At 41.4% G+C, this 18,572-nt stretch overlaps 1 protein-coding gene and 1 pseudogene across 2 annotated transcripts in view; both read right to left on the reverse strand.

The window, feature by feature from the left end:
- The window catches only part of CACNB4 (calcium voltage-gated channel auxiliary subunit beta 4), a 466,152-nt gene that overhangs the window by 436,231 nt on the left and 11,349 nt on the right, over positions 1–18,572 (reverse strand). The gene's annotated exons all lie outside the window — the stretch shown is intronic.
- On the reverse strand, positions 18,372–18,524 carry LOC112322317 (U2 spliceosomal RNA; annotated as a pseudogene).

Genomic DNA, 18,572 nt, shown 5'->3' on the forward strand with positions numbered 1-18,572 from the left:
GCTTTGGGAGGCTTGAAGAGGTAACATTAAAATTACACGTCCAGGTCCGTCAGCTAGTAACACAAGGCACATTGTGAAAGGCCTCTCTGACAGCCATCAGGCTGACCTTCATCTCCTGCAGCCACCAGGCAGAGTGCGGAAAATCAGGCTCAGGAGCTAACTGTACCGCCAAAAGGCCTGCAAAGAGGCTGACTGCAGTCTCAACCTGTCTCCTTGGCTGAAGTCAGGGCCCTGATAGGAAATCACCCAGTCAGGTGATTATTTGACCTGCAATCTGGACGTTTGGGTGGATGGGCCTAAGAATGTTAAATCCCTGAATCCTCCCAGCCAGTAACAGCGGCTCTCTCCTTCTTGCTGGAGGAGAGCAGCCTCCCCTTTCCCAGAGACCCTGCAAAGTCTTCACACAAGGTAGGTGCCTAACAAGGTAATTCCTGTCCTTTTAAAATCTGCTGCTACCTCATCTCATTGCTTCTGAGCTGATAACTAGAGTCAAATATTGGCACAGCCCAAACAGGGAAATACAGTTCCTTCTTCAGAAGCAAACTGCTTATTCAGACGTAAACTTCTTTTCAGCTCAGTTTGTTAGCGTGTCATCCCCACACACCAAAGTTGTGAGTTTGACCCCTAGTCAGGGCACATATAAGAGGCAACCAGTGAATGCGTAAATGGATGGAACAGCAAATTGATGTCTCTCTCTCAAATCAATCAATAAAAAACTTTTTAAATGGAAATAAACTGTTTATTCATCGAAGCATCAAAGGAATGTATATCAGCAAGAGCCAGAAGAAGATTGTTTGAACGGATCCCAAGGGCTTCAGACTGGAAGGTGGAAAATACAAATCTGGGTAAAGAGTAACATTGCCATGGGAGCGTTCTCCTGTGACTCTGGTTTCAAAGTCCTGTCAAGGACACCTGAGACTGTCCTAACATCCAGCTGGAATGGCTCCATGAAGCTTGGACATGATGATGGTTTCCTCTCACTGAGGTGGAGGTGCCAGGCTGAGGAAGGGATCAGAAGGATCCGGCACTGGGACTGTAAGCACGGATCTGTCACATGTGACTGAAGAATCCACCACCTTTGTTTCCTGGAAGGATGCAGAGAATTCTCCCTCCACAAGGTAATGAGCCATGAACTGATGAGGGAGGCACTGGTGTCTTTGAGATGCACACTTGTACCTTTCAGGAGCCACTCCACGTCTTCTAGATTCCACCTCTTACTGCTGTCACTACTGCAGTGATCAGTGCCACCCAGCCTTCCGCCAGCTCCACACGAGTGTGATCCGACAGCGCCCGGCCTTGCCTGCGCCCTGGGCCTTTGGCTTCCAGTCCCGGCTTCTCTGACCAGGAGGGGCAGGATACTTGATACTCACGCATGCGCAACCTGGTAGTGTGAGGGAGCCAACCCTGTGGGGCCACCCTTGACCAGTGGGGGACAGATGTCCATGGAGAAATGCTTCCCCCTTTTGTGGTCCAGGTGGACAGTTCTGACATGCAGTTCATAAGGCTCCTTAGGGAGGGGTGGGGTCATCAACCACTAGTTGCTCCCAGTACCAGCCAACTTGTTAACACATTCTGGTCTTGGCCTTGCACTCTCTCCACTCCTGCTCTCTGAGATCACTTCCCCAAAAAACCACCTTCACAAAAGTGTAAAGAGGAACCCTGGATAAAACAAAGACCAATCATTGCAGGCAGGGAGTAGAGGAGGCCCTCAGGCTCCTAGGAGATTGGTCCCACAACAGGAGTTGCAATGATGACAACAGCCTCATCAGCAGACACCAACCCCAAACAAAGCTCAGTCACAAGCATATAAGCAACACCTTTTTCTTTTTTTAGCAGAATCAGATGCTACTTTCACACATGCCCTCCACACTCAGTCCTACACAGCTCTACCTGATCAGGTGACTACCTGGAGGTATGACAGTGGAAAGAGAGGCAGAAATAGTGTTAGTGGCTTTATAGGTATGAATCTCAAACAATCTTGTAACAGGATTTTAGCTCCAATAACATTTTTAAAAGCCCTTCAAAATGTCAGGAAGTCCAGATATTCTTAATAAATTTCCACTGTTTTAAAGAAAAATGTATCCTTTACTCTAGATCTTTGATGGAATAACAATGTATGTCAATGTTTACAGCTAACAAGCAAGAATATGTTATGACTTCTCAAAAATAAATATTTAGAAGTAGGCCCAAAAATAAAAATCAGGTTTTTTTTCTGTGTGATGCCCAGCTCATGCTGTATCAAAAATAGGGTACTTCTGGGGGGAAAAAAACAAAATTTGAAGAAACTAAATACAACCCTCTTTCAAAATATCTTGTCATGATTTGCTAGGGTACTAGGCTTAGAGAATCATTTATGCACAAGCTGGGCTTGAGGTTGAAATTTTTTATGGGTGTCAAAGAACCCAAACAAGTCAACAGAGTCTGCAGCCCCAAGAAATCATCCTTGCTTTTTCTTTATTTAGCACAAACACCACACTTACGCCTAACATAAATGGGTGCTCACAGAAATTGCATAGCAACAAAAGAGCCCTGTTTTTGTCTTTCACATAGATGTTAAAGTAACTTAAAGCATTATTACTATGCTATTCTCTCCTAAATGGAGGACAGCACCCAATCTGACTTGACTAGCGAAAAGGAAGTTGGGAAGTGAAGGCTAATTTAAACCGGTTGCCCACAGTTAATCATTTCAGCAAACCAACATCCTAATCTGCATGAGTATTAAAATTACATTCATATATGCTTAGTCATAGTTGCTATATATCATGATAATTCTGGATCAAGAAATAAATAATCAAAAGCTGCATATTTAATAACTGTTGTTCATGCTGAAATTTCATAGGCTATTAATATCTAAGTTCCCTTCTGTGACTTTAGGCTATTTTAAAAAGAGTTGGGGGAGATGCAGAAACCTTGTTACCATGGAGACTATAAGTCGGTCAGCTCATCTGCTGAAAAGGATATAAAATTTTGTAAGTATAATTCTAAAAACCTTACTATGAGAAAGACTTCCTCAAACACAGTAGGGGGGAGGAAGTTACAAAAAATCTGGCAAGTGCCCATCTGCAAAAATCTGGCTCTTATTATTTTGATACTAACTATGAATTTGCAATAATTCTTATTTAGAGGCAACTATTATTATCTGTATATTAGGATACTAAAGATTGAAAACATATTTTGGTATGTTCTATGCTAATGATGTTTACATTATTTTTAGGGGAAAAATTAAAAAATTTTATTAAAAACAAGTCCAGGGAAGCCTAACTATTCAGTTTGTTTGGTTTTAAAAACTGCTCCAGATGTTTATCACAGATTCTTATAAAAATAGCAGTAATGTCATTGATAAGCTAAAAACATTTTAAACAACTATGGAGTGAAAGTACAATGACATTTTTAGCACCTTGTAATATTTAGCCTTTCTCTTCTGTTTTTTAGATATATGAGTCCCTAATCCAGAAATTTCTTCATTCAACAAATACGCCAACTTAGTTGGCACTAAACCCTGACTAAGATGAAGGCACAAAAAACATCTGTGTAAGCCAGTTCGTGCCCTTAAGAAACTGAAGGCTTGACTTATCTGCTTCAGTCACCCATCTGTTCATTCCGTACAGGTTCACTATGCACCCACGCTGTGAGCCAGGCACGTTTGTAGGCACTGGGAGGTGCACAGGTATCAAAAGCAACAAAAATCCCTGACCTCCTGGAGCTTACATTCAGGTGTCATCTACAATTAGATGACAGGAACTGAGAGGGGCAGTTTATGGGGAGCCCTAAAATGACAAAAATGACTCCTGCCAAGAGCAGTTACATTCCAGAAGGGTGACTTTTGAGCTGGGCCTTGAAAGAAGAGTAGGCACACGACAGGCAGGAATGGGGACAGTCATTCCAGGCTATGAGAGCACAGTGTGGAGGCAAAAATCTGGAGAATGTCTGCCTCCAGTGTCTTAGTTCACAGCTCTAAGACAACTTGAGAAAGTCAACATGGCTAGAACGGCTTAATAAATGTTAAATGTTAGGATAATTTTATATGCAAAGTGGTTTTAAAGTGTAATGATTTTCACAAATATCTGTGCTATTTGTATTAATTTTCCTAAGCAGCAAACTTCCCAGTTAAAGAGCATTCCTTCCTCAAGGTAAGTGTTGTAAGTTAAATATAAAAGTAAAATAGTAAACTCTTAATATTATAAACCTTTTCCACAGATGATATCTCAGTCAGGCTTATAAAAATCTTACAATAAAGGCAGTACAGTTATTAGCTCCATATTACAAAGATGCAACTAAACTCAAAGAAGTGATGCAACTTACTCCAGGTGTAGGAAATGGTAAAGCTACACCTTGAACTTGAGTTTTTGCTGTAACTATTATGCTCTTTCCAATAGACCAGAATTTAGTGCCAATTTAATGTGGTTTTTTTAATGCAACAACAGAGACATGCTCTCACAGGGCGATTTATCACAAACGCTATTGGTCTTTGGAAGAAATCTATACATACCTGCTTTGTGCAACTGGCAAAGAATCAATAAGGTCCAGAGAGCTGAGAGGATAGTCAGCTGTCAGAAAATGCAAATGTCACAATGTCAAAACAGTGATTTCCTTAAGGAAGAGACCTTCTTCCTCATTATCAAAGGCCCAAAAAAGTCTCCTATCCCACCTTCCACCCCTCAGCCTTGCACCAAATTCAGCACACCTGGAAGTGTCCTCCCCCTTGAAGTGGCTGCTTCGTAGCTCAATGCTGTTTCCCCTGTGTAGTAAGCTGGCAATCATGTTTTCACTATGTTTACATGAGAATGTAGCCACCGCCCTCAGATTCCAGTGCCATCACCAAGCCTGGTGTAAGTTGGCAGGAGAATGGAATTATTATGAATTTTGAAGAAGCTGAGATAGAAATGTAAACAAATGAGGTGCTAAATATACAAATAAACAAACAAATAATGAGGTGATGTTAAGAGATTGGAACACAGTGTAGGATAACAAAAACTGTATGAAAATAAGGATAGATTTTGAAAACAAAAAACAGATCATTGTGGGCATTTATGTCAATCTGCTGTCATTGCTGAAAAGAAAGCCCGATCTCCATTACTCCCAGCTGTTTCCCTCAAGAAAACAGCTTGAAGAAACACAGCTTCAAAACAGCTTCCAGAGTGGGGCTCTCAGAACTTGGAGCACTCCCTTCAGCAAGAAATGCCTTCCTCTCGCATTAAAATCTCTCACTTGACAAGCAACTCAAAGGACAAGTTTACTGGGGACATGTCCCTGGCTCCCAGGTGACGAGCAGGGACCTGGGACCAGAAGAGGCAGGGCTCTAGGACTACAGGGTGGGCACAGATTGCCTAGAAGTCTATGCTAGATTCAGGAAACTGCCTCCAAAACTAGCATCCAGGTAGAGTCAAGGGCCGGGAGCCAGGTGAAGAGCCCCAGGTAAGCCCATGTAGAGGGCATTGAGTTCAGAATAAAGCAAATAGACAGAGGACAAAAAAAAAAAAAAAAAAAAAAAAAAAACCACAAAGCTGCATGGTCATCACTCCAAGGGCTGGATCATGAATTCCAATTGGCAGGCTGAGCAACAGGCGAAGAACCCAGAATAAGTGTCAGAAACCACCTTTTCCCCAAAACATTCAGAACTACCAATGCTACCACCGCCAGATCTACCACAGCTGTCATCCCCACCTTCTGTCCTCACTGTCACCATCACCAACATGACTATCATCTCCACCACCACCGCCACCACCATCACCATCAGCACCATCATCTCCACCCCCACAGCACCACCCTGTCGTCTCACCACCACTTCCAGCCACCTTCAGCATCGCCACCCCGTCCACACCCCCACCGTCACTAGCACCACCACTGGTACTGCGAACATTCCCACCCCACCATCAGCACAGCCACCATCATTATCACCAATTTGACCAGCATCCCTCTAGAATGTCCCCTTCACAAGCACAGAGGAACTGGCAGAGGCTTTGAGATGTCAGCCTTCCCCACCAGTCTCTAAAAATGGAAGGCAGCAGTCCCGATACGATTTGTGGCCACTGACCTGCTTAAAAAGCAGAACAGCAACAGCAGGTTATGGTTTTAAATAAAATAACTTTCATCCAGGAAGTACATATCTTATTTCTCAAAATTCCCATAGCACTCCATGAGGCAGGTATTGTTACCCCCACTCTGTGGGGGAGGAGAATGGGACTCAGGGATGATGTTACTCGCCCAAGGTCACACAAGTAGAGAGCGATGGAGCCGGTCCTCACACTCCTGTCCACCCGAGTCAGAGCTGATTCCATTAACAGCTCTGCTGCATGGCCTCTCTGAAGAAGATTAAGAGTGAGCCAAGTGCTTGAGGTGTCCACTGGTAATGGGAGAGACCTGTCAACAGATAATTTCTAAACAATGTGAAAGTGCTCCAAATATACTAAGGGAGGAGGAGACTACTTCTGCCCACCAGTGCTGGAGAAGACTTTACAGAGGATATGACGTTTATGCAGTCGTGAGGAAAAGGAGTAGGAGTTCTCCAGAAAAAGCAGTGGAGGGAGAAGCACTGCGGTGGAGTGTGAGAAGAGAAGATGAGGAGGACACAGGCGGTGTTTACTTACTTCCACTGGCTGTGCTGATTTTCCCAATTTGGCCTCTGGCCTGACTGTGACAGCTCCCCTCTGATCTGGTCAAACTATCTGCTTGTTTCTTTACTCCTAGGGGGCTGTACACACCTCAGCCATACACACAGACATTCATCTCACCCTGTCTTAACTCTGGCTCAAGTTCCAGAGTCCAAGAGTCCTGCTGCCTCCAAAGGGAATCTGGGACAAAAGGTTCTCATCTGCAGGAATTCAGGTGCCCAACACTGGGCACCAGACCAAAGCATCAGCTACAAGGAGATTAAGAGCTGAGGCTGAGTGCTGGTTAGTTGCTGATGACCAAGAGGCCCCTCAGATGACCTCCATTAAGGCAGAAACTGTCCTGATGCAAATCCAGAATGGAACACCCAAATGAAACAGAGTGCTCACCTGTACTTTACCAAATTGTAGCTCATGTCCCTAACGTCAACCCTGTAAGGCCATGCTGTGGTATATAGTTTGTCATGAGGTCTTTTTGGAAAGTAGGAAGGGAATTGCTTAAACCTAGATGTGCCATGGTAGGGGCTAAGGTGTCATGTGACCACAGCTGCTTTAATAGTCTTCCCAAGCCAAAATCACTGCAGCTATGTCTTTGAGCTTGAAACTATGGGTCCATGAACATCTATTCGTGTGTTTTTTGAGTAAACTCCAAACTTACTTTCAAGGAGGTGCCTCAGGGCTTGGATCACCTCTAAGCCTTCTTTTCAGGAAACTTTCCTTCTTAGATACCTCAGTTCTTAAAGGAGAACATCAAGTCTATCCTTAGCATGATTTCTCACTTAAGTGACAACAAAGTCTAGATCATACCCAGACTCTTAGCCAGCTACTGAATCACAAAATCGCTGTCATTTCTATTCATTTATCAATCAATATTAAACACTCATTAAGGTGTCAGATGCCTATTCTGTTCTCCTGGAATGTTCAGTGACAAGGATATACCAGTTCATTGCCTTTTTGAAGCTTACATGCCAGTGAGGATTGATAAGATGAATAAGTAAAAAGAAAACTACATAAATAAGATGACTTCTCACAGTAAAGGAATGTACTAGCAATATGGGAAGAGAGAAGTCTACCTTAAATGGGCAGCTGGAGGAGGTCTCTCTAAGAAAGAGATGTTTGGGCTAAGATAAGAAGAATGAGAAGGAGCCCAGCCATGTAAAGAGCTGGGAAAAGAGCATTCCAGGATGAGAGAAGAGAAGTACAAAGGCCTGGAGACCAAATTAATCTTGGCTGATTCAAAGAACATAAAGAAGGCCAGAGATATAGGGATGGGGTGGGAGAAAGACCACAGAGCAGTAAACAGAAGAGTTAAAGAAGAAATATAAGAGTTTGGCAGTAGCTGGATCATTACAGAGCCTTGTAGACCACAATAAGAAATTAAGATTTATTGGAGGGTTCTAAACAGAAAAATGACATACGATTTCCTTTGTAAAAAGGTAACTCCACTACAACCAAGGCTACTTTATCCAGCAAGGCTATCATTTAAAATTGAAGGGGAAATAAGGAGCTTCCAGATGAGAAAAAGCCAAAGGAGTTCATTACCACCAAGAAATGTTAAAGACTCTTAGAAGACAGAGAAGATGAAGATGAAGATGAAGACAATGATGACAATGATGACAAAGAAAAATAAACAGCAGCAGAACATAGTTATAAAGAATAAAATGGCAGTAAACATGTACCTATTACTAATCATGTTAAATGTAAATGGCTTAAATGCTCCAATCAAAAGACATAGGGTAGCAGAATGGATAAGAAAACAAGTACCATATATATGCTGTCTGTAAGAGACACACCTCAGAATGAAAGTTACACACAGACTAAAAGTAAACAGATGAAAAAAAGATATTTCATGCAAATGGAAATGAAAAGAGAAGCTAGGGTAGCAATACTTATATCAGACAAAACAGACTTCAGAACAAAGGCCATAAAAAAGACAAAGAAAGACATTACAAAATGCTAAAGAGATCAATCCAACAAGAGGATACAACCCTTGTACATATTTATTTACTCAAGATAAGACCACCTAAACCATAAAGCAAGTCTTGGGCATAAAGACAGAGATAAACAGTAACATAGTCATAGTAGGAGATTTTAACACCCCACTGACATCAATGGATAGATCTTCCAGACAGAAAATCAACAAGGAAACAGGGGATTAGATGACACACCTGATCAGATGGGTTTAATTGATATCGTCAGAGTATTTCACCTCAAAGCAGCAGACTATATATTCTTTTCAAGAACAGACGGCATGTTAGAACAAAAAACAAGTCTGATAAATTAAGAAGATTGAAATCATATCAGGCATCTTCTCTGACCACAATGCTATAAAAATAGAAATCAATTACATGAAAAAAACTGAAAAACACACAAGAAATGGAGGCTAAACAACATGTTACTAAAAAATGAATAGGTGAACAATGAGACCAAGGAAGAAGTCAAAAGATACCTTGAAACAAATGAAAATGAGAACACAACAACCCAAAATTATAGGACACAGCAAAAGCAGTCCTAAGAGGAAAATTCATAGCATTACAGGCCTACCTCAAGAAATGAGAAAAATCTCAAATGAACAACCTAACTTTTCATTTAAAGGAATTGGAAAAAGAACAATAAACAAAGCCCAAAGTGAGTAGAAGAAAATAAATAATAAAGATCAGAGTAGAAATAAATGAAATGGAGTCTAGAAAGACAAAAGGTCAATTAAACCAAAAGCTGTTTTTTTTTAAAGGTAAACAAGACTGATAAACCCTTAACCAGATTCAAGATCAAAAAGAGAGGACCCAAATAAGTATAACCAGAAATGAAAGAGGAGAAACAACTGATGCCACAGAAATACAAAGGATTGTAACAAAATATTACAAACAACTATATGCCAAAAAATTAGACAATCTGGGCAAAATGGATAAATTCTGAGAAACATACAATCTTTAAAAACTGAATCAGAAAGAATTAGAAAGTCTGAATAAACAGACTGCAACTAATGAAATTGAAGCAGTAAACAAACAACTCCTAACAAACAAAAGTCCTGGACCAGATGGCTTTAGAGGTGAATTTTACCAAAAAATTCAAGAGGAAGGAAGACTCCCAAGCTCATTGTACAAGGTTAGCTGTATCCTAATTCCAAAATCAGATAAAGACACCAGAAAGAAAGAAAAGTATAGGCCAATAACACTGATGAACATTGATGCTGAAATCCTCAACAAAATATTAACAACTTGGATTCAGCAAAACATTAAGATGATCATACATCATGATCAAGTGGGATTTATTCTGGGGATGCAAGGTTGATACAATATCCACAAATCAATGTGATATACCACATAAAATAAAGGATAAAATCACATGATCATATCAATAGATGCAGAAAAAGCATTTAATAAAACCTAGCACTCATTTATGATAAAAACTCTCGGCAAAGTGGAAATAGACAGAACATAATAAAGGCCACATATGACAAGCCCACAGTCAACATCACACTAATGGGCAGAAACTAAAAGTGTTTCCCTTAGATCAGGAACAAGACAGGGATGTCTGCTTTCACCTCTCTTATTCAACATAGTACTGGAAGTCCTAGCCACAGCAATCAGACAAAACGAAGAGATAAAATGTATCCAAATCAAAAAGGAAGAGGTAAAACTGTCATTATTTGCAGATGGCATGATACTGTATTATAAAGAATCTAAAGATTGCATCAAAAAACTCCTAGAACTGATAAATGAATACAGTAAAGTAGCATGATACAAAATAAACATTGGCATTTTTAAATTCCAAGAATGCACTATCAGAAACACTAAAAAAAAAAAAAATCCCACTTACTATTGAATAAAAAAATTACCTACGAATAAATTTAACAAAGGATGTAAAAGACCTACACTCAGAAAATTGTAAGATACTGAAGAAATAAATTGAATAAGATACAAATAAGTGGAAGCATATACTATGTTCATGCATAGGAAGAATTAACATCATTTACATATCCATACAACCCAAATAATTCTATAGATTCAATGTAATTCCTATCAAGATACCAATGGCATATTTCACAGAACTAGAACAAATATTCCAAAAATTTATGTGGAACCATAAAAGACCTGAAATAGTCACAGCAATATTGAGGAAGAAGAACAAAGGAGGAGGAGTCTCACTACTGGATATCAAACTATACAACAAGGCCATAGTAATCAAAACAGCATAGTACCAGCACAAAAATAGACATATAGATCAATGGAACAGGATGGAGAGCCTAGAAATAAACCCATGACTTTACGGTCAATTAACATTTGACACAGGAGTCAAGAACATACAATGGGGTAGAGACAGTCTATTCAATAAGTGGAATTGGGAAAATTGAACTGATACATGCAAAAAAATGAAATTCGACCACCTTCTTCCACCATACACAAGAATAAACTCAAAATGGATGAAAGACTTAAATATAAAACTTGAATCCATAAAAGTCCTAGAAGACATAGGCAATAAAACCTCAGATGTTTCTTGTAGCAATATTTTTTCCTGATTATCTCTTCAGGCAAGAGAAACAAAAGAAAAAATAAACAAATGGAATTATATCAAACTAAAAAGTTTTTGTACAGCAAAGGAAACAAAGGAAACTATCAACAAAATGAAAAGACAACATACCGATTGGGAGAAGATATTTGCCAATGATACCTCTGATAAGTGGTTAGCAGTCAAAATTTAGAAAGAACTTACACAACTTAACACCAATAAAACAAACAATCCAATTTAAAAATGAGTAAACTTAGACACTTCTCCAAAGAAGACACATAGATGGCCAATAGATATATGAAAAGATGCTCAATGTCACTAATCATCAGAGAAACAAACATTAAAACCACAATGAAATATCATCTCACACCTGTCAGAATGGCTGTCATCAACAGATCAACTAACAATGTGTTGTCAAGGATGTAGAGAAAAGGGAGCCCTCATGCACTGTTGGTGGAAATGCAGCCACTTTGGTGCAGTATGGAGTTTCCTCAAAAATTAAAAATGGAAATGCCTTATGACCCAGCAATCCCACTTCTGGGAATATATCTGAAGAAGTTTAAAACACTGATTCAAAAGAACATATGCACCCCTATGTTCACTGCAGTGTTATTTACAATAGCCAAGATTTGGAAGCAGCTTAAATGCCCATCAGTAGATGAGTGGATAAAAAAGCTCTGGTACCTTTACACAATGGAATACTGCTAGGCCCTGAAAAAGAAGGAAATCTTACCTTCTGCAACAGCATGGATGGACCCAGAGAGTATAACAGTAGGTGAAACAAGCCAGTCAGAGAAAGACAAATACCATACGATTTCACTTATACATGGAATCTAATGAACAAAATAAGATAAACAAAATAGAAACAGACTCAAATACAGAAAACAGACTGACAGCATCAGAGGGGAGTGGTTTGGGGGGGTCTGGATGAAAAAGGGTTTAACAAAAAAAATCTTCCTAGACACAGACAACAGTGTGGTGATTACTAAAGGGAAAGGGGGTGTGGGTAGTAGAAGAGGGTAAAGGTAGGATGAAAGGTGATGAAAGGAGACATGACTTGGGGAAGTTAACATGCAATACAATATACAGATGATGTGTTATAGAACTGTACACCTGAAACCTATATAATTCTATTAACCAATGTCACCCCAATAAATTCCATAAAAATTAAGGAAAAAAAAAAAAGAAAATAGAAATAAAAGAAGTTGTGTGGACCTAGTGGTGAATGGAGGCAGGGAAACCCAGTAGACCAAAAGAGAGATGGTGGTGGATCAGAGCAGGAAGTAAGAAGGCAACAGGAGAGATGGAGAGAAATGTGTGGATTTGAGATGGCTTTTTGAGATACAACTAGCTGGAAGAATTATTCAGATCCATCCTTTCAGTACCATTCCAAAGTTCTGCTATGAAGAACAGTATTTGGGGCCCTGGCCAGTGTGGCTCAGTTGGCTGGAGCATCATCCCATAGCCAAAAGGTTGCGGGTTCGATTCCTGGTCAGGGAACATACCTAGGTTGTGGGTTCAATCCCTGGACCAGGTGTGTGTGGAAGGGAACCTATCAATGTTTCTCTCTCACGTCGATGTTTCTTTCTCTCCCATATCGATGTTTCTCTCTCTTCTCCTCCTCCTCCTTTCTCTAAAAGCAATGAGAAAATGTCCTCGGGTGAGGATTTAAAAAAGAAGAAGAACAGTATTTTTGGGGGAGTGGTCTATGAAACCACCAGTTCATCTACATCAATGATTTTCATGATCCTTTAAGATCCCACTAGGGCTGCTGTGGAGAGCAGGAGGAGGAAACTGGGAGGGCTCCAGATGTAGCACCCCTCACCAGTCAGAGTCTCCAAATATGCTGATTACCAAGAATGGTGTCTTCAATTTCATGTGAAGAAGGGGTTTCCATGATAAAACCAAACTTTGAAAACCACTATTGTAATAAGGCAGAATCTGCTTAACTGGCCCCAATATCCATTCTTCCCTTCCTTCCAGAAATAAAGCCCTCACATTTTTCAGCCTTCACATGGCTACTCACCTAGATACCACATTCTCAGGCTCGTCTGAAGCCAGATGTGGCCTCATAACAAAGTTCAGGCCAATAGGTTGTGAGCAGAAGAAACATGGTTAACTTCCAGGTCTTCCCCTTAAAAATGAAGCTACTTATTCTCCTCTTTCCCCCTTGACCTGCCTAGGAAATGGTGACGACTGTAACAGCCACAATGGACTCCAAACTGGAAGCTAAATATCAAGAATGGCAGAGCCTACCCACCTTGGACCACCGAACTCTTGGAACTCAAAGAGCCATCTACCCACTTTGAACTGCCCACCTACCTCTGGGCTGTTAAGTGTCAGAAATACACACTGAATCTTTTACTTTCAGTGTTACAGCAGCTCAGCATATACTCATGCAGCTTCACAGCCAAAGTATGATCCACCATGGGTCTCGCTCCCTTTTCTGCAGCAAGCAGAAATGTTCCAGAGAGCGGCTGATCTATTGGAATGAGGATAACAGAGGACAAGCCCCCAGCTAATTCAGGAGATACTTGAAGTGTGAGTACAAAATAGGCTGTTGTTATTGCTATTGTTTTGAGGAAGTTTGATTCCTAGCCTATCCTAACCATCACCTAACCTATCCTAATTAATATGTCCTGGTTGAAAACAGCTGTTCTAAAATCTCCCTCTGGATTACATGACACCAGAGCACCACATCCATCACCTGGGGAGTTTGGGAAATACTGATGCCTGAGTCTCCCTCATCCCCCATAAATTTTGATTTAATTACGCTGCAATGTGGCCTGGGCGTGGGGACTTTTATATACTGCCCCAGTGATTCTAATATGCAGGCAAGGTTAAGAATCACGGATGTCTGTGGACCATATTGCAATGACTCCCAATAATTGCTTTTATTGCACTGTACTCCACCATGATGATGGATATCATCTATATGCTGAATGATATTGTAAGAAATAACTCCAGAATTATGATAAGGTTTAATTTACTGCCTTACACAGTGTCAACTTTATGAGAACATGAGAGAAACTTCTGTCTAGTCTCAGTGTGGGAAGTATTTGTGATTTTCCTTTTACCACTGGACTTTGCAAAGCCTGTAGATGCTCTCGCTGTCCTCTCTGGGTAGTTCCTCGAAGCTTCAGGGATAAACTTGAGGCCCCCAATGAGCAAGTGGCTAGGATTTCATTGGCACACACTTTGTCCACTCAGTACACTGTCTTACTTACCCTTATTTTCTCCTTGGTTCATTTTATTAATTTGTGATAACACACAAGGTAACTTAAACCATGTCCAGAACAAAGCCGTATATAAATGTGTTTGTAAATAATAAGTAAGGAGCATGTGCCACTGAATGTAAGAGGAGTGTGAAGAAAAACAGTCAAATTGCACCAGCTTACCCAAGACAACCTGAACACACAAGGTCTGTTGTAAACAGACGCCCCAGAGCCCACTACTTAATTTCACTTACAAACAGAAATTCCTGCCTCACTTACTGGAATACAGGAAGCCGTGCTGAAATACCTACGCAAAATATCACGTTCCAAGAAACCAGGGATAAGCAGAAGAGTCAGTACTGAAAGCTTTTAATGCAGTGCTTTCAAATGATGAAAATCAATCTTGTGGGTCTACTCACCTAGAGCAAAGTTTCAATCTGGCAACCTTTGTTATTCTTATTATAGATGTAAAGCCCCATTAGCTCCTTGCTCTTCCTGGTGGCTTTAATAATCTTAACAGCAGGAGCCACACTACTCCTCAGCTGACTTCCTCTTAATAGCTTCCAGGATGCACGTCTGAGAACCGTCTCCTCACATTTCACAAATACTTCATTCTTGACAGCCCACTCTATTCTTTGCATATCCTTTCATTCTGCATGCATATGCTTGAGAGAGTTGTAACTTCACGCTCCATCCAAATTATCTTTCCTCTTGTGAAATTCTCCACATCAGCTCTTGGTTACATTCTTAAAAGAATGCCTTCATCTAATACTTCCAACAATTTTTGATAACTCTGTGTTGTATGAGTTCATTTCAGCAGCTAAGTGTCCCAGGATTTCCACGAAAACTACAGAACAGCATTTTCTAAGACAAATGCGTTGACCACACACAACTGTGGACACAGACATAAAGTTCTGTAATACCAGAACTTGAATGAACCTCAGAGGTCACTGAGCCCACCCCACTCAAACCCCCATTTTGCAGGCAGGTAAACAGAGAAATATTAATTCAGGTAGTCACTCCTGTATTAATACTTGCGTAGAATACCAGAAATCCACTGTTCAGGCAGTTATTTGAGACTTGATACATATTTTCTTACTAAGAAACGATATTACAATAGAAAGTCAGACTCCAGATGAGCCTATAAAATTATACCTAGGATATGTGGTAGTGACGAGAGCACAACATAAATGTGTTTAGTGTCACTGAACTATTCACTAAAAAATGGTTAAAATGGTAAAATTTGTCTTATGTGTATTTTACCACAGTTTTTTGAAAATTCCTACTTAACCCACAAAGCAGTTGAAACATGGTACATGAGGAAGAAAGAGCAAGAGAAGGAAGAAATCCCCACTACCGTGCCTGGCTCTGCTTGTGGGGTCTTCTCCCAGTCAATGTCTGGCTAACTCCCTCTACAATAACCATATTCCCCTCCATCTACCACTAGCTCCCAAAATTCCCTCAGGGAACTGGTCCTCCCCATTCTCAGCCTTGGCAGCACGGACCCCGATCTCTTCTCTAGGGGTGGCCACCTACTGGCTTCAGGCAGTCCCCTGGCTGGCACAGTGTTGATACATGAGCCATTTCAGGCCAATAAGGTTCAAGAAGGATGTGAGTGTGTGTGTGTGTGTGTGTGTGTGTGTGTGTGTGTGTTGCAGAGGGAGGAGAGCATATCTACAAAACGAAAACCCTGTTTGTTCTGCTGGAGCCACCCCGAGACACGGTATCTCCTCCTAAGGACAGGACAATAGATGAATGGGAGATCCTGAACCAGCGTGGCCACTGCTGCCGCCATGACAGGTGCTAACCCGAGGCCTAGCCAGCACACAGAACTGAGCACGGAAGAGCAGGCAATGCTGAAAGAACAGCAGAGAGAGAGAGGTGGGCAGAGAGGGAGAGCAGAAACCCCAATGAAGTCATGAACTCATGGAATAAGCCACATCTGAAGTCAGCCAGACCTGCTCCGGGACTTTTCACTTGCACCAGCCAATAATTCAGTATTTTGCCTTAGCGACTTGGTGTTGAGTTTCTGTTTATTTGCCAGTGAAAGATTCCCAACAAACACAGTCCCAGAACAAAGTCTGAAAAAGACCAAGTTTGACCCTCACCCACCTTTTCTGAAACCAACTCCCACCCGCCACTGTCTTTTGTCCCCGGGCATCCAGTGCCCTCCGTCTGTCCCAAGGTCTCCATTCTGACACCCTCCCCAGGCCCACACTAACTCCCAAAGCGCTTCGGCCCCAACATCGCCTTTCCCTTTCCTCTTCCTTCAACACCATGGACCCCCATGCAAATTCATAAAGCAAAAATCAAAAAAAAAGCATAAATTATTAAGAGTATGTTGCAGCTGAGGCAAAAGGGATTCAAAGTTTGTCTACATCAGCTCGTGTAGGTCAACTTGTATTCGAGTCACTGCTAGAAGCGAGTCTTGTGGACAGTCTCAGGGCAGAGGCAGAATGAGGTCTGTCCCCCAGTGCAACCCTACAAAGAGAGGTGCTGGCTGAAGGCACGCAAGTCTGGCTTATTGAGGGAATCTGCGAGATGCAGGACGCAGGAGGTGCCATTCAAGGGCCTGGGCGACAGAAAGTGACCCAGAGTTGAGAATGTCTGGAATACAGCTTGCACGGAGAAGCTGACAATATGGGGCCCTTTGCCACCTTCTAGGTTTTGACTGAGAAACAGCCCCACAGTTAGAGGGAAGCGGTGTTCTCACGAAGGCAGAGCAACTGGAGTGGGAGAAGCCTTCTCCAAAGGCTTGTGGCAGCAGATGTCAATGGGGGACAGAGTAATGAGCACCCCTTGGACTCACAGAAAGTAGGGAAGGTGTTGCGTTCCTATGACGACAGTGAAGAAAGATGAACAAGCAAACTGTGGATTGTTAACGTCAATCCCTTACCACTTCTTCTGCTCCTCTTTGCTCTTGTCCCACATGATGCGTTAGGGACAATGTCCATGTACACCCACCGGCTGATGAGTCATGGGGACCTCCAGTTACACCAAGGAGAATGTAATAGATTAACAGTCAAAACAGGACGTCAGGGAGTGCCAGAGAAAAAGATTTGGAGCCATATTACAGAGATTCACGGAGGAGAAGATGCTAGAAGGGTTTGACAGATGGAAAGATCGTCATCAGGTGGAAATGGTGAGACCTCTTCAAGGAAGAGTGGCATGACAGAGAGGGCGGGGAGAAGAATGGAGGGGAGGGAGTACGGGCTTGGTTAGAGAAGTGAGGGGAGGACACTGTGTGGAAGGACAAACTGCCCCAGGGACCCGGGGTCTTCATTGCTGGGAAGCACCTCTGCTTTGTTGTGCTGGGCTTTTGTAAGACGATAAGATGAGCATATCTGTGAGCGGTGAGTCAAATGACAGTAATGTATGAATGACTAGCACCCCTGAAGACTCCTGGGAGCGCTCACATTTTAAAAATAGACTGCTCAGTAACCCAAATCATCTTCAAACTGTTCGGATTTCAGACAGTGGAGGAAGAAGAAACGCGTTCAGGGTGGGAAAGCAGGAATTCTGGGGCAGGGCACCACCCTGCGCAGGGTCCCCCCAGCCCTAACTTCCCATGAGGCCCACCCTGAGGGTCTGAGCAGCTTCCACAGTGTGTCCTGGTTCTTCTCAGCTTGGGGGCCCATTGCTTGGAGAACACTCCGAGGCCTGTTTTCTGTCGTTTCTGTTGCTTTAAACAAGGCCACAGTTGGGGTAGGAGGCCTGGATAATGGTGGATATTTTTAGCGTATTTGTAAGACGGATATATTTAAGTTTTGTCTGCTTGTACTTTTTAAATAACCTGCCACACTCATTTAAAAAAATAAAAACATCAGTGAATATACTTAATGTCAGTAAATTATACACTTAAAATGATTAAAATGGTAAAATTAACATGTGTATTTTATCACAATGTAAAAAAGCATAATTTTTAAAAAACACCGTTGTCCTTCCATTTTTTTACAATTAATTCTTTGTATGTAGAAGTGGTAGGTAAACAAAATACTTAGAAACATGAAATTTGCATTTTATTGGGTTAGTTTAAACCTTGAGCATCACTATTCATGTAGAAAGAGCAATAAAATAATAACAATAACCACAGTACACATTATTACTCCTACAATGGATATTTGACACAGTTTTATCAAACTGATAAGAACAGATACTTCACTTGATCTTAGCCAAAAGGCCGAGAAGCAATTTACATAGTTTTAAAAAAGATATTATTTGTTTTAGTTTCTGTACTACA

This window comes from Desmodus rotundus, chromosome 2 (assembly GCF_022682495.2).
Source record: "Desmodus rotundus isolate HL8 chromosome 2, HLdesRot8A.1, whole genome shotgun sequence".
NCBI lineage: Eukaryota > Metazoa > Chordata > Mammalia > Chiroptera > Phyllostomidae > Desmodus > Desmodus rotundus.